The sequence below is a fragment of the Cetorhinus maximus genome, chromosome 18 (genome assembly GCF_964194155.1).
Source record: "Cetorhinus maximus chromosome 18, sCetMax3.hap1.1, whole genome shotgun sequence".
Taxonomy (NCBI): Eukaryota; Metazoa; Chordata; class Chondrichthyes; order Lamniformes; family Cetorhinidae; genus Cetorhinus; species Cetorhinus maximus.
The window spans coordinates 71,713,285-71,726,117 of NC_135896.1; positions in this window are offsets into that span (position 1 = coordinate 71,713,285).

Below are 12,833 nucleotides of genomic sequence, written 5' to 3' on the forward strand. Positions count from 1 at the left end.
CAGACAGGCATTTCTGTGGCTGTAGACGTGATTCCAGGGTGGCATGTTGCCTCCCTGGTGCCAGGGTCAAGGATGTCACAGAGCGGCTGCAGGACATTCTTCAGGGGGAGGTGATCAGCCAGAGGTCGTGATCCACATTGGTACCAATGACTTAGGTAGGAAGGGGGATGTGGTCCTGCAATCAGAATTTAGGGAGCTAGGTAGAAAATTAGCAAGCAGGACCTCAAATGTAGTAATCTCTGGATTACTCCCAGTGCCATGTCCCAGTGGGTGCAGAAATAGAAGGATAAGGCAGATAAATGCATGGCTGGAAAGATGGTGTAGGAGGGAGGGCTGTAGGTTCCTGGGACACTGGGACTGGCTTTGGGGGAGATGGCACCTGTACAAGCTGGATGGGTTGCATCTGAACAGAACTGGGACTGAGTTCCTTGCGGAGTGTTTTGCTAGTGCTGTTGGGAGGGCTTTAATCTAACTTGGCAGGGGTGTGGGAACCAAGAGAAAATATTAGAGAGGAATACCAGAGTGCACAAAATACTGGGAGGGACAGATAGCACTAGTATAGAGAATAGTAAGTTAATAGGTAAAGTCGGGGTAAGGGAGAAAGTAACAAAATCTAAATCAGGGTTACTATGCATGTATGTGAATGCAGAGAGTATAGTAAGTAAGATTGGGGAGTTACAGGCACTACAGGCACAGATTGCCATGTGGAAATTTGATGTTGTGGCGATAACAGAGACCTGGCTCAAGGAAGGGCAAAACTGGGTGTTAAATATTCCTGGGCACAAGGCGTTCAGAAAACATAGGAAAGGAAGAGGGGTGATGGTATTGGTTAAGGAAAGCATTGCAGTTCTGGAGAAAGAGGATGCCCCAGAGGGTTCAAGGACAGAATCAATTTGGCTAGAGCTAAGGAACAAAAAGGGTGCAATTACATTGCTCAGCAAAATCTACAGACCGCCAAATAGTGAGAAGGATGTAGAAGAACAAATTTGCAGGGACATTACAGAGAGATGCAAACATAATGGGTGACCAATTACCCAAATGTAGACTGGAACAGTGGTAGTGTAAAGGGTGGAGAGGGGCAAAAGTTCCTAGATTGTGTTCAGGAGAATTTTCTAGAGCAGTTATATGTCCAATCAATAAGAAAAAATGCATTGTTAGACCTGGTTCTTGGAAATGAGGCCGGCCAAGTAGATCACGTGTCAGTAAGGGAACATTTAGGAGACAGTGATCATTGTATTGTATGTTTTAGGATGATGATAGAAAAGGACGCTAGGCAATCCAGAGTAAGAATAATTAACTGGACAAGAGCCAACTTTGATGGCGCAAGAACGGAGCCGGGCAAGATAAACGTTGGCAGGTAAAACTGTAGCTGAACAATCGGCTACCTTCAAAAAAAAATTGGTTTGGGCACAACCGAGGTATATTTTGTCAAAAGGGAAAGGTAAGGTAAATAAATCCAGAGCTCCCTGGATGAAAAAGGAGATAGAAATTAAGAAGAAGGAGAAAAAGTGTGCTTATGACAGGTGTCAGGTAGAAAATTCAATTGAGAACCAAGAGGAATACAGAATGTTCAGAGGGGAGGTGAAAAAGCATTTTAGAGAAGCAAAGAGGGATTATGAGAAAAGATTGGCAGCCAGCATAAAGAACAAAGAACAAAGAAAAGTACAGCACAGGAACAGGCCCTTCGGCCCTCCAAGCCTGCGCCGATCATATTGCCCGTCAACGAAAACATTTTGCACTTCCTATTCATGTATTTGTCAAGCTGCCTCTTAAACACCACTATCGTACCTGCTTCCACCACCTCCTCTGGCAGCGAACTCCAGACACTCACTATCCTCTGCGTAAAAAACTTGCCCCGCACATCTCCTTTATAGTTTTCTCCTTTCACCTTAAATCTATGTCCCCCTAGTAATTGACTCTTCCACCCTGGGAAAAAGCTTCTGACTATCTACTCTGTCCATGCCACTCATAATTTTGTAAACTTCTATCAAGTCGCCCCTCAATCTCCGTCGCTCTAGTGAGAACAATCTGAGTTTCTCCAACCTCTCCTCGTAGCTAATAACCTCCAGACCAGGCAGCATCCTGGTAAACCTCCTCTGCACCCTCTCCAATGCCTCCATATCCTTCTGGTAATGTGGTGACCAGAATTGCACGCAATATTCCAAGTGTGGCCTAACCAAGGTTCTATACAGCTGTAGCATGACTTCCCAGCTTTTATACTCAATACCCCTGCCAATGAAGGCAAGCATGCCATATGCCTTCCTGACCAACTTATCCTCCTGCGTTGCCACTGTGGACCTGTACACCCAGATCTCTCTGCCCGTCGATGCACTTAAGTGTTCTGCCATTTACTGTATAATTCCTGCCTGTATTAGACCTTACAAAATGCATTACCTCACATTTGTCCGGATTAAACTCCATCTGCCATTTCTCCGCCCAAGTCTCCAACCGATCTATATCCCGTTGTATCCTTTGACAATCCTCTTCACTATCTGCAACTCCTCCAACCTTAGTGTCGTCTGCAAACTTACTAATTAGCCCAGTTATATTTTCCTCCAAATCATTTATGTATACCACAAACAGCAAAGGTCCCAGCACTGATCCCTGCGGAACTCCACTAGTCACAGCTGTCCATCCAGAAAAGCACCCTTCCACTGCCACCCTCTGTCTTCTATGACCAAGCCAATTCTGTATCCATCCTGGGGAATCCATCCATCCATAAAGGGGAATCCCAAAGTCTTCTATAGGCATATAAATAGTAAAAGGAGGAGCAGGGCCGATTAGGGACCTAAAAGGGAATTTACACATGGATGAAGGGGCCATGGCTGAGGTATTAAATGAATATTTTGCATCCGTCTTTACCAAGGAGGTAGATACTAACCAGGCCATGGTGACAGACGAGGAAACTCTGTCACTAGAAGGGTCCAAAATTGATAAGGAGGAAGTGCTGGTACTTAAAGTTGACAAGGTGCCAGGACCAGATGAGATGCATCCAGGGATATTGAAGCAAGTGAAAATAGAAATTGCAGGGGCACTGGCCATAATCTTTCAGTCTTCCCTAGACTCAGGGGTGGTGCCAGAGGAGTGGAGAATTGCAAACATTATGCCCTTGTTCAAAAAAGGTTGTAAGGATAAGCCCAGCAATTACAGGCCAGTCAGTTTAACTTCAGTGGTGGGCAAGATTCTAGAAACAGTCATTTGAGATAGAATTAGTAGTCACATGGAAAAACATGGGTTGATAAGGAAGAGCCAGCATGGATTTCTAAAGGGGAAATCGTGTTTAACTGACTTGCTGGAGCTTTTTGAAGAGGTAACAGAAAGGGTCGATGAGGGTAACGCTGTTGATATGGTGTATGTGGACTTTCAAAAGACATTTGATACAGTGCTGCACAATTGACTTGTGAGAAAAGCTATAAAAACAAAAAAACTGCAGATGCTGGAAATCCAAAACAAAAAATAAAAAATACCTGGAAAAACTCAACAGGTCTGGCAGCATCGGCGGAGTACAGTTGACGTTTCGAGTCCTCATGAAGTTCTGTTGAAGGGTGATGAGGACTCGAAACGTCGACTGTACTCTTCTCTGCCGATGCTGCCAGACCTGCTGAGTTTTTCCAGGTATTTTTTATTTTTTGTTATGTGAGAAAAGCTATTGCTCATGGAATAAAAGAGACAGCAGCAACATGGATACAAAATTGACTGAAAAATAGGAAGCAGAGAGTAGTGGTCAATGGATATTTTTCAGGCTGGAGGAAGGTTTGTAGTGGAGTTCCCCAGGAGTCTTGGGACCCTTGCTTTTCCTGATACATATTAATGATCTAGATCTTGATGTGCAGGGGACAATTTGAAAGTTTGCGGATGATATGAAGCTTGGGAATGTTGTGAACTGCGAGGACAGTGTGGAACTTCAAGAGGACATAGACAAGCTGGTGGAGTGGGCAGATCGGTGGCAGATGAAGTTCAATGCGTAGAAGTGTGAGGTGATGCATTTTGGTAGGAAGGGTTGGACAGACAATATAGAATAAGGGGTGAAATATTGAAGGGGGTGCAAGAGCAGAAAGACGGGTGTATATGTGCATAGATCATTGAAGGTGGCTGGACAGGTGGAGAGAGCAGTTAATAAAGCATATAGTATCCTGGGCTTTATTAATAGGGGATTAGAGTAAAGAGCAGGGAGGTTATGCTGAATTTATATAAGACACTCGTTAGACCTTGGCTGGAGTATTGTGTACAGTTCTGGGTGTTACATTATAGGAAGGATGTGAACACATTGGAGAGAGTGCAGAAGAGGTTTACGAGAATGGTTCCAGGGATGAGAAACTTCAGCTATGAGGATAGATTGGAGAAGTTGGGACTGTTCTCCTTGGAGAAAAAAAGGCTAAGAGGAGATTTGATAGAGATGTTCAAAATCATGAGGGGGCTTGACAGAGTAAATAGGGAGAAGCAGTTCCCGCTCGTAAAAGGATCAAGAACGAGAGGGCACAGATTTAAAGTGATTTGCAAAAGAATCAATTGTGTTGTCAGAAAAAACTTTTTCACACAACAAGTGGTTGGGGCCTGGAATGCACTGCCTGGAAGTGTGGTGGAGGCAGGTTCAATCGAGGCATTCAAGAGGGCATTAGATGATTATTCGAATAGAAACAACATACTGAGGCAACAAAAACAACAAAGGCAGGGCAATGGTACTAGGTCATAATGCTCATTTGGAGAGCCAGTGCAGACATGATGGGCCAAATGGCCTCTTTCTGTACAGTTAAAATTCTGTGATTCTGTGACATACATTGGTGGTGGAGGAAGTGAACGTTTAAGGTGCTGGTGGGATGTCAATCAAGTGGACTGCTTTGACTTGGATAGTATTGAGTGTTTTGCATGTTATTGGAGCTGCACTCATCCAGGCAAGTGATGGGGAGGCAGTGGTGCAGTGGTATTGTCACTGGACTAGTAATCCAGAGACCTAGGGGACTCTGGGGACCCAGGTTTGAATCCCACCATAGCAGGTGGTGAAATTTGAATTCAATAAAAAATCTCGAATTAAAAGTCCAGGCAAGTGGAGAGCATTTCACACACTCCTGGATTGTTGGACAAGATTTAGGGGTCAGGAGATGAGTTACTCACTGTAGCCACAGTATTTATATAGCTGGTCCAGTCCAGTTGGGACAACATTGATGATGAGGGAATTCAGTAATAGTGATGCCATCGTCAAGGTGAGACAGTCTTGTTGGAGATGGCCAAAGCCTGGCACTAGTGTTACTTGACTCTTATCAAGCTGAATGGTGTCCAGGTCTTGCTGCATGCAGGCACAGTATCTGAGTTATGAATAGTATGGGAAACAGTGCAATCATTAATGAACATCCTTATCCCCGTGAAAGAAGAATTGATGAAGCAGTTGAAGAAGATTGGGTCTAGGACACTATCCTGAGGAACTTCTGCAGTGTTGTCCTGAGATGATCAGCCTCTAGCAACCACAACCATCTCCCTTTGTACTAAACATTTCCCCCCTGATTCTCATTGATTTCAATTTTTGCTAGGGCTCCTTGATGTCAAGGTCAATCTGGCTGAAGGTGGTTGCAAATGCTTCAGCCCTGTTTTTTGCACTGACATGCTGGACTCTGCCATGGCTGAGTTTGTGGAGACTCCTCCTCCTGGTTAGTTGTTTAATTATCCATCATCATTCATGACTGGTTATGGCAGGACTGTGGAGCTTTTACCTCATCCATTTGTTGTGGGACCATTTAACTCTGCCTATCACATACTGCTTCCATTGCTAAGCACGCATGTAAGTCCTGCATTGTTGCTTCACCAGTTGACACTTCATTTTTAGGTATGCCTGATGCTGCTCCTGCCATGCTCTCCTGCAGTCATTGAATCAAAGTTGGTCCACCAGCTTGATGGCAATAGTAGAGTGGGTGATATGCCGGGCCATGAGGTTACAGATTGTGGTTAAATACAATTCTGCTGCTGCTGATGACCCACAACGCCTCATGAATGCTCAGTTTTGAGCTGGTAGATCTGTTCTGAATCTATCCCATTTAGCACAGTGGAAATGCCACACAACTTAATTGAGGATATCCTTGATGTGAAAATGGGACTGCGTCTCTATAAGGGCTGCTTTTACAAATATTGTCATAGACAAATACAGCTCAAATAGCAGATATGTCATTCAGTGCTCAGCCAGCTCGAGGAGCAATGATTCTTCAGCTGAGGGTAGGTGGTAAGTGGTAATCAGTAGGAGGTTTTCTTGCTCATGTTTGACGTGGTGTCATGATACTTCATAGGGAATGGAGCCAATGTTGAGGACTCCCAGGGCTACTCTTCCAGGAAGACTGAAGCCATAGTTTTCAATCCCCACTCCAAGCTCCATTTCCTAGCTACCATGTCCACCTCTCTCCCTAGCAGGTGTTTGAGAATATGACTGGCTTAAGCCAGTCTATTCACAATCTTACTATAATTTCTGAACCCGAGATGTGCTTCTGATCACGAATTTGCTCCATCACTAAGACTGTCTGTTTGCAACTTCATAACATCGCCCAGTTGCACCCCTGTCTTAGCTCATCTGCTGCTGAAGCACTTGTTCGTGCCTTTGTTACCTCTAGACCAGGCTTGTCCAACCTTTGTGCATAGGGTGGGGGAACCACATTTCAAAATTTTTCTCACTCTGATTATCAACCTGTAAATCCTTCTGATACGCCTATGGCAGGCGGTAAGAGCGGGAGCATCTCCTGGTCAGCCAGACCCTGCAGAGGCAACAGCAAACCACTTCAGTACCTTGCCAAGCATAACCATGAACAAACACATAGAAGTCCATGGTTGCCAATGCACTTTTAGAGCATGGTACCTGAAGAGAGAAAGAGATCTCCATTGGGCCCTTCTATTTACTTGTCTTCTTCCTTGTCCTTCATGATTGCCTGTAGTACTACATATTTTAACTGCACAGTTTAAGGTATGACAGGAGGTTTACCACATTCTGAGTAGGTGCAGAAGTAGCCACCATTGCTGACAGGTTAGGGTTCCATAGGACTCCTTTGTCCACACCTCTCTGAACTACTTTGTCAGCTTTCTGTTTGCTTTCCCACTTGGGCTCAGTTTTCAAGTGGGCTTTAACATTGTAAATGTAGTCCTCATGTTCCCCTTTCTTCACAGTCTCCAATATTGTGACCAACACTGGAGCTGTGATCAAAGTTTCCATCTGCTGACGTGAATTATCATGTGACCCAGACGGCCAAGTATTCTGGTCAGGAATTACAGGTGAATATCAAATCAGAGCAAATGGCATAAGGAGGGGGTAACTTGATGTGGTTTGTAATGACATAAACCACTGCAGCTAATTTTGCTGCTGAGCACTAAGAGTAATGGGGAATGATAGAGCCATCTCCACATTCTGATCCTGATCATAAATTCCACAACCTGTTTTCACAAAATTCATACCATCCACATCCTTTGGGATGTATGCTTGAATTAAAGCTTCATTCCATTTCCCAAATGCCTTCAACTGTGCAGATATGAAGTTTCCCTTGTAATTAAGGTTGGCAGTTAACTTAGGGTCTTCCATTGCTTCAACCTTAAGATACCTGCCTTCTAACAGTAATATACATCTAGCTATTCATACACTAGACACTGTCTTTGATTCCATCATCAAATTACCCCCTCCTTATACCATTTGCTCTGATTTGATGTATTTGATAAGGTGTTAGAGGCAAGGTACTAGCATGGATAGAAGATTGGCTGTCTGGCAGGAGGCAGAGAATGGGGATAAGGGGGTCCTTCTCAGGATGGTGGCCGGTGACTAGTCGAGTTCCGCAGGGGTCAGTGTTGGGGCCACAACTTTTCACTTTATACATTAATGATCTAGATGAAGGAACTGGGGGCATCCTGGCTAAGTTTGCAGATGATACAAAGATAGGTGGAGGGACAGGTAGTATTGAGGAGGTGGGGAGGCTGCAGAAGGATTTGGACAGGTTAGGAGAATGGGCAAAGAAGTGGCAGATGGAATATAACGTGGGCAAGTGTGAGGTCATGCACTTTGGTAGGAAGAATAGAGGCATAGACTATTTTCTAAATGGGGAGAGAATTCAGAAATCTGGAGTGCAAAGGGACTTGGGAGTCCTAGTCCAGAATTCCCTTAAGGTTAACTTGCAGGTTGAGTCGGTAGTTAGGAAGGCAAATGCAATGTTGGCATTTATTTCGAGAGGACTAGAATATAAAAGCAGGGATGTGCTGCTGAGGCTTTATAAGGCTCTGGTCAGACCACATTTAGAATATTGTGAGCAATTTTGGGCCCCGTATCTCAGGAATGATGTTCTGGCCCTGGAGAGGGTCCAGAGGAGGTTCACGAGAACGATCCCAGGAATGAAAGGCTTAACATATGAGGAACCTTTGAGGACTCTGGATCTATACTCGATGGAGTTTAGAAGGATGAGGGGGGATCTGATTGAAACCTACAGAATACTGAAAGGACTGGATAGAGTGGACGTGGGGAAGATGTTTCCATTAGTAGGAGAGACTAGGACCCGAGGGCACAGCCTCAGAGTAAAGGGAAGACCTTTTAGAACAGAGATGAGGAGAAACTTCTTTAGCCAGAGAGTGGTGAATCTATGGAATTCATTGCCACAGAGGGCTGTGGAGGCCAGGTCATTGAGTGTATTTAAGACCAAGATAGGTTCTTGATTGGTAAGGGGATCAAAGGTTACGGGGAGAAGGTGGGAGAATGGGGTTGAGAAGCTTATCAGCCATGATTGAATGGCGGAGCAGACTCGATGGGCCGAATGGCCTAATTTCTGCTCCTATGTCTTATGGTCTTATGGTGGTGGTGAACCGCCTTCTTGAACCGCTGCAGTCCATCTGGTGTAGGTACACAAGCAGGGATGTTCTTATTCAACACCCTATAACTGATGGTCATTCACCAGGAGCCAGCCAGCTTCTTTACAAGCCATATAGGGGAATTTACACCTATGGCCAAGGTTCTCAAGATCCAATGCTCCATGAGGAATATTACTGATTTCTGTAGATCCCTTTCTTCTTCTCTGAGAAAGGTATATTGTTTTTGTGAATGGGATATAGGCTGTCCTCCTATTCTGACTTCCACTCCTCTCACCTTTCCACAGTCGTATGGGTTTGTGGGTGGCAAAATAGTCTTTATTAGTCTGGACCACACCTACATCTTTTGCTAGCTGTCAGGATCTCCAAATCATAGGAACCTGTCAGGGCTATAGTCCAGGTGTCCCCATACCTCAAAGGTATTACTGCTACTTCATTTCTTTCTAATCCCCCCCATGAACAATTGTTGCCACTATCAAATTATGAGTTAACATCCATAGAAAAGCAAAATATTATGGGTGATGGAAATCTGAAATCAGAACAAAAAAAGCTAGAAAAATTCAGCAGGTCAGGCAGCATCTGTGGAGAGCAACAGAGTTAACAAGATCATCAAGATGATCTTTTATCAGAACTGAAAATAGATAGAAATGTAAACGTTTTAAGCCAGCAGAAGGGAGAAGGGGGCAGGAAGAACAAAGGAGACAGTTTGAGATAGGGTGGAAGGGCAGGGGAGATTAAATAACTAAAGATTTCATGGTGCAACAGCCAAAGAAGGGGCTAGTGGATATCGGAAAGAAACAAAGCTTGTCCAAATGAGGTGTGAATTGCCACATAAAAAACACCTGAATGCAACATGAATGGATAAAGGAAGAAACAAGATGAAGACCAACCCAGCAAAACAAAGACAAGGAGAAGGAAAAAAACACACAGGACAAGGTGGAGGCAGAGGTTATGATCTAAAGTTGTTGAACTTAATGTTGAGTGCAGGAGGTTGTAGAGAGCTGAGTTGGTTAAGGTGCTGTTCCTCGAGCTTGCGTTGAACTTCATTGGAACTCTGTAGTAGGCCATGGACAAAAAGATCAGCCTCGGAGCAAGGTAGAGAATTAAAATGACAAGCAACTGGAAGCATGGGGCTCGTGCTTCTGGGCTGAATGGAGGTGCTTTGCAAAGCGGTTGCCCAGTCTGCATTTGGCCTCCCCAATGCAGAGGAGACTAAATGTTGTTCTTTTCTTTACCCACTGGCTGTTCGGTTCTGATGAAAGGTCATTGACCTGATACATTGTTTGGAATCTTGTCCTCTTGCTGATGATGAGCTTGGAGGTGGAAAAGACATTTATTTAGACGGGATGGTGGTGTACCAGAGCCCTACCCCTTTCTTGCCTCTGCCAGAATTAAGATCTGAGCGGGAAGGTCTATAGTCATCCTTCCTGCCCCACTGACAATTGAGGCCCTTAAAGAGTGAGTTAATAATCACTTAAGGGCCTCATCCCACCACCAGCTACAGGTGGGCCTGTCACCATGAGGAGTACATAACAGGTAAACTATGCGGCCGGCTTGTCACCCGGGAAGTGTCCCATGATCAAAGGCAAAAGGCACCCAGTACCTGATCGAGGTACTGGACATTGGCACTGAGAGACTCCCCAGCGCCACCCCCCCCACCCCCTTTACTTATCTGTGGCCTGGGTCGCTCTGTGATCCTGGGACTCTGGCCCCTATCCTTCCAGTAGCAGCCACGGCCTCCCCAGTGGCACTGCTGAACACAAGGGCCTCTGGCCTCTGATTGGTAGGTGAGACTTCCACCCCCAAGGCCTTGATTCCAGGGGAATGCCTCACTACTGCCTGATCGGCATATGGTTCAGCAGCTGAAAAGAAAAGCAGGTCTCTCACTGGCTTTCCAGCCGGCAGGCCAGACCCCCCGATGCCTCAGCAAGATTCTGCCTGTTAACTCCGTTTCTCTCCACAGTTGCTGCCTGACCTGCTGAGTTTTGCCAGCTTTTTTTGTTCTTATATGAGTTAACATCAGATCTGAGCCCAGAGCTCCCAGTCCAGGCTGATCCCATTTTATGAATAAACATTTGGACTTAGTCTAAGGGCTCCTACTTTAAAATTTATGGGTTTAGACAATTTCCCAGTCATCAAGTTGCCCGTAAATCCACCCAAAACGTACAATTTTCCACTTGACCAAGATGGCCTCATTGGAGGCAGCATTAACCAAATGGTTTCCTTTCTTTCCCTCCTTAATGATGGCTACACAAGGTCTACAGTAATCATTGTACCCAAGCAGACACAGGTACTTAGGCTGGGCAAAACCCTTTCATGTCTGTGCTACTCAACAGTCTTCACTGTGCAGCATGGATCTTTCCCTTGCTTTTTCACCAACCTTTTCAAAAGTTTCTGTACTTGTTTGATCATTTTACTAGTTTTTATGACCTCCACCTCCTCTGGGGCTGTGGGGAGAGCACAGGATGATTTCTTGGGTCACTTTTATTCTTATGGGGGCTTCCGAAGTCATGGGAAAAGTGGCCCTTTACACCACAATTAAAACATATTGTTTCTCTTTTCACATGTAGCCCCCATATTGCCACTTCCTAGGGACTTTATTTCAAAGCTCTTACCTTTTGGCTTGTTAATTGTCCCTGTATTTCTTTCATCAGGCTGTTTGTGCCTTTCGAAAATCAGAGTGATATTGCTTAAGTGTCTCTCTTCAGTATTATCTTCATCCACATCATGGATCATCCACACAAAATCCGACATCATGGACCAGCAGACTATAGGATATTAGTGTTTGAAGCCAGTGGTTACTGGCTGCTCCCCAAAGGCCATCTGTTCTCCTAAACCTCTCCCAGTGGCTTCCTTTTTTGTGAGGCACAGTCTCTCAGCAAAAGTCATGGGTGCCACATTCAGTCCCTGTTCTACCTTTGCCCTGCCCCCATTTCCTGGGCAACTCTTTAACTCTTCATATGTACTATTCTCTAGTGTGGTGAATAAGGTTGGTGAGCTACAAGCACAAATAGCTGTGTGGGAATATGATGTAGTGGCAATAACTGAAACGTGGCTTAAAAATGGTGAGGACTAGGCACTTAATATATAAGGATATTAAGTGTTCAGAAAAGATAGAGAAGGAAAAAAATGAAGGTGGGCTGGCAGTACTGATTGGGAAAGACATTGCAGTGGAGTGTCCTTAAGGGGGCAAGAACAGTGTCCATTTGGTTAATGTTGAGAAGCAAAAATGGGAAGATCACACTACTTGGGGTATTTTATGGGCCTAAACAGTAAGAGAGAGGTAGAGGAACAAATGTGTGAGGAAATCACAGAAATACGCAAGAACTGTAGAGTGGAATCATCCCAGATTTGCACTAAGTGTGGTAGCGGCCAGGAAAAAGGACTTTACACTGGCCGACCACAATGGCGGTTTCTCACTATCGTCCCAATCCCACCTCATTAATCATGCATTCCCAGGAAACACGCCATTTCGATGGTGGGTGGGCTCTCTTCCGCCTACCACACTATCACCTTTCCACTTCATCACAGCGGACACCATATTTAAAGCGCAGCCATGCGCACACCTCTCAGTGCTTTCAGCTCAGGACTGCTGCACAGAAGGCATGGCCCCGAAAGGCAAGAAGACTGCAGCCCCCTGATTCGGTTACGCATCCCTGGAATGCCTTTTGGACACTGTGGAGGCCCACCGTGATGTCCTCAACCCCTGCTCTGGCCACAGGAGGGGCAGCAACATCGCTAATCAAGTGTGGGAGGCGGTGGTCAGTGCCAGTGCCCTGCAAAAAAAGACAGCCACCCGGTGCCACTACAGGATGAATGGTCTCATCCGTTCTGCCAGGGTAAGTCACTCTTCTCATTACTCTCAACTCACGCACTCACAAACCCATCACACATCCACAGGAATCTAACACCTCAAGGGACAACAGCACTAACATCCATCACTAACACACCCATCAGGCTCATATCGTCTGGAACTCGCGAGTCATCCCGTTCATGTCTCTGCTCACAACACAAACATTCCA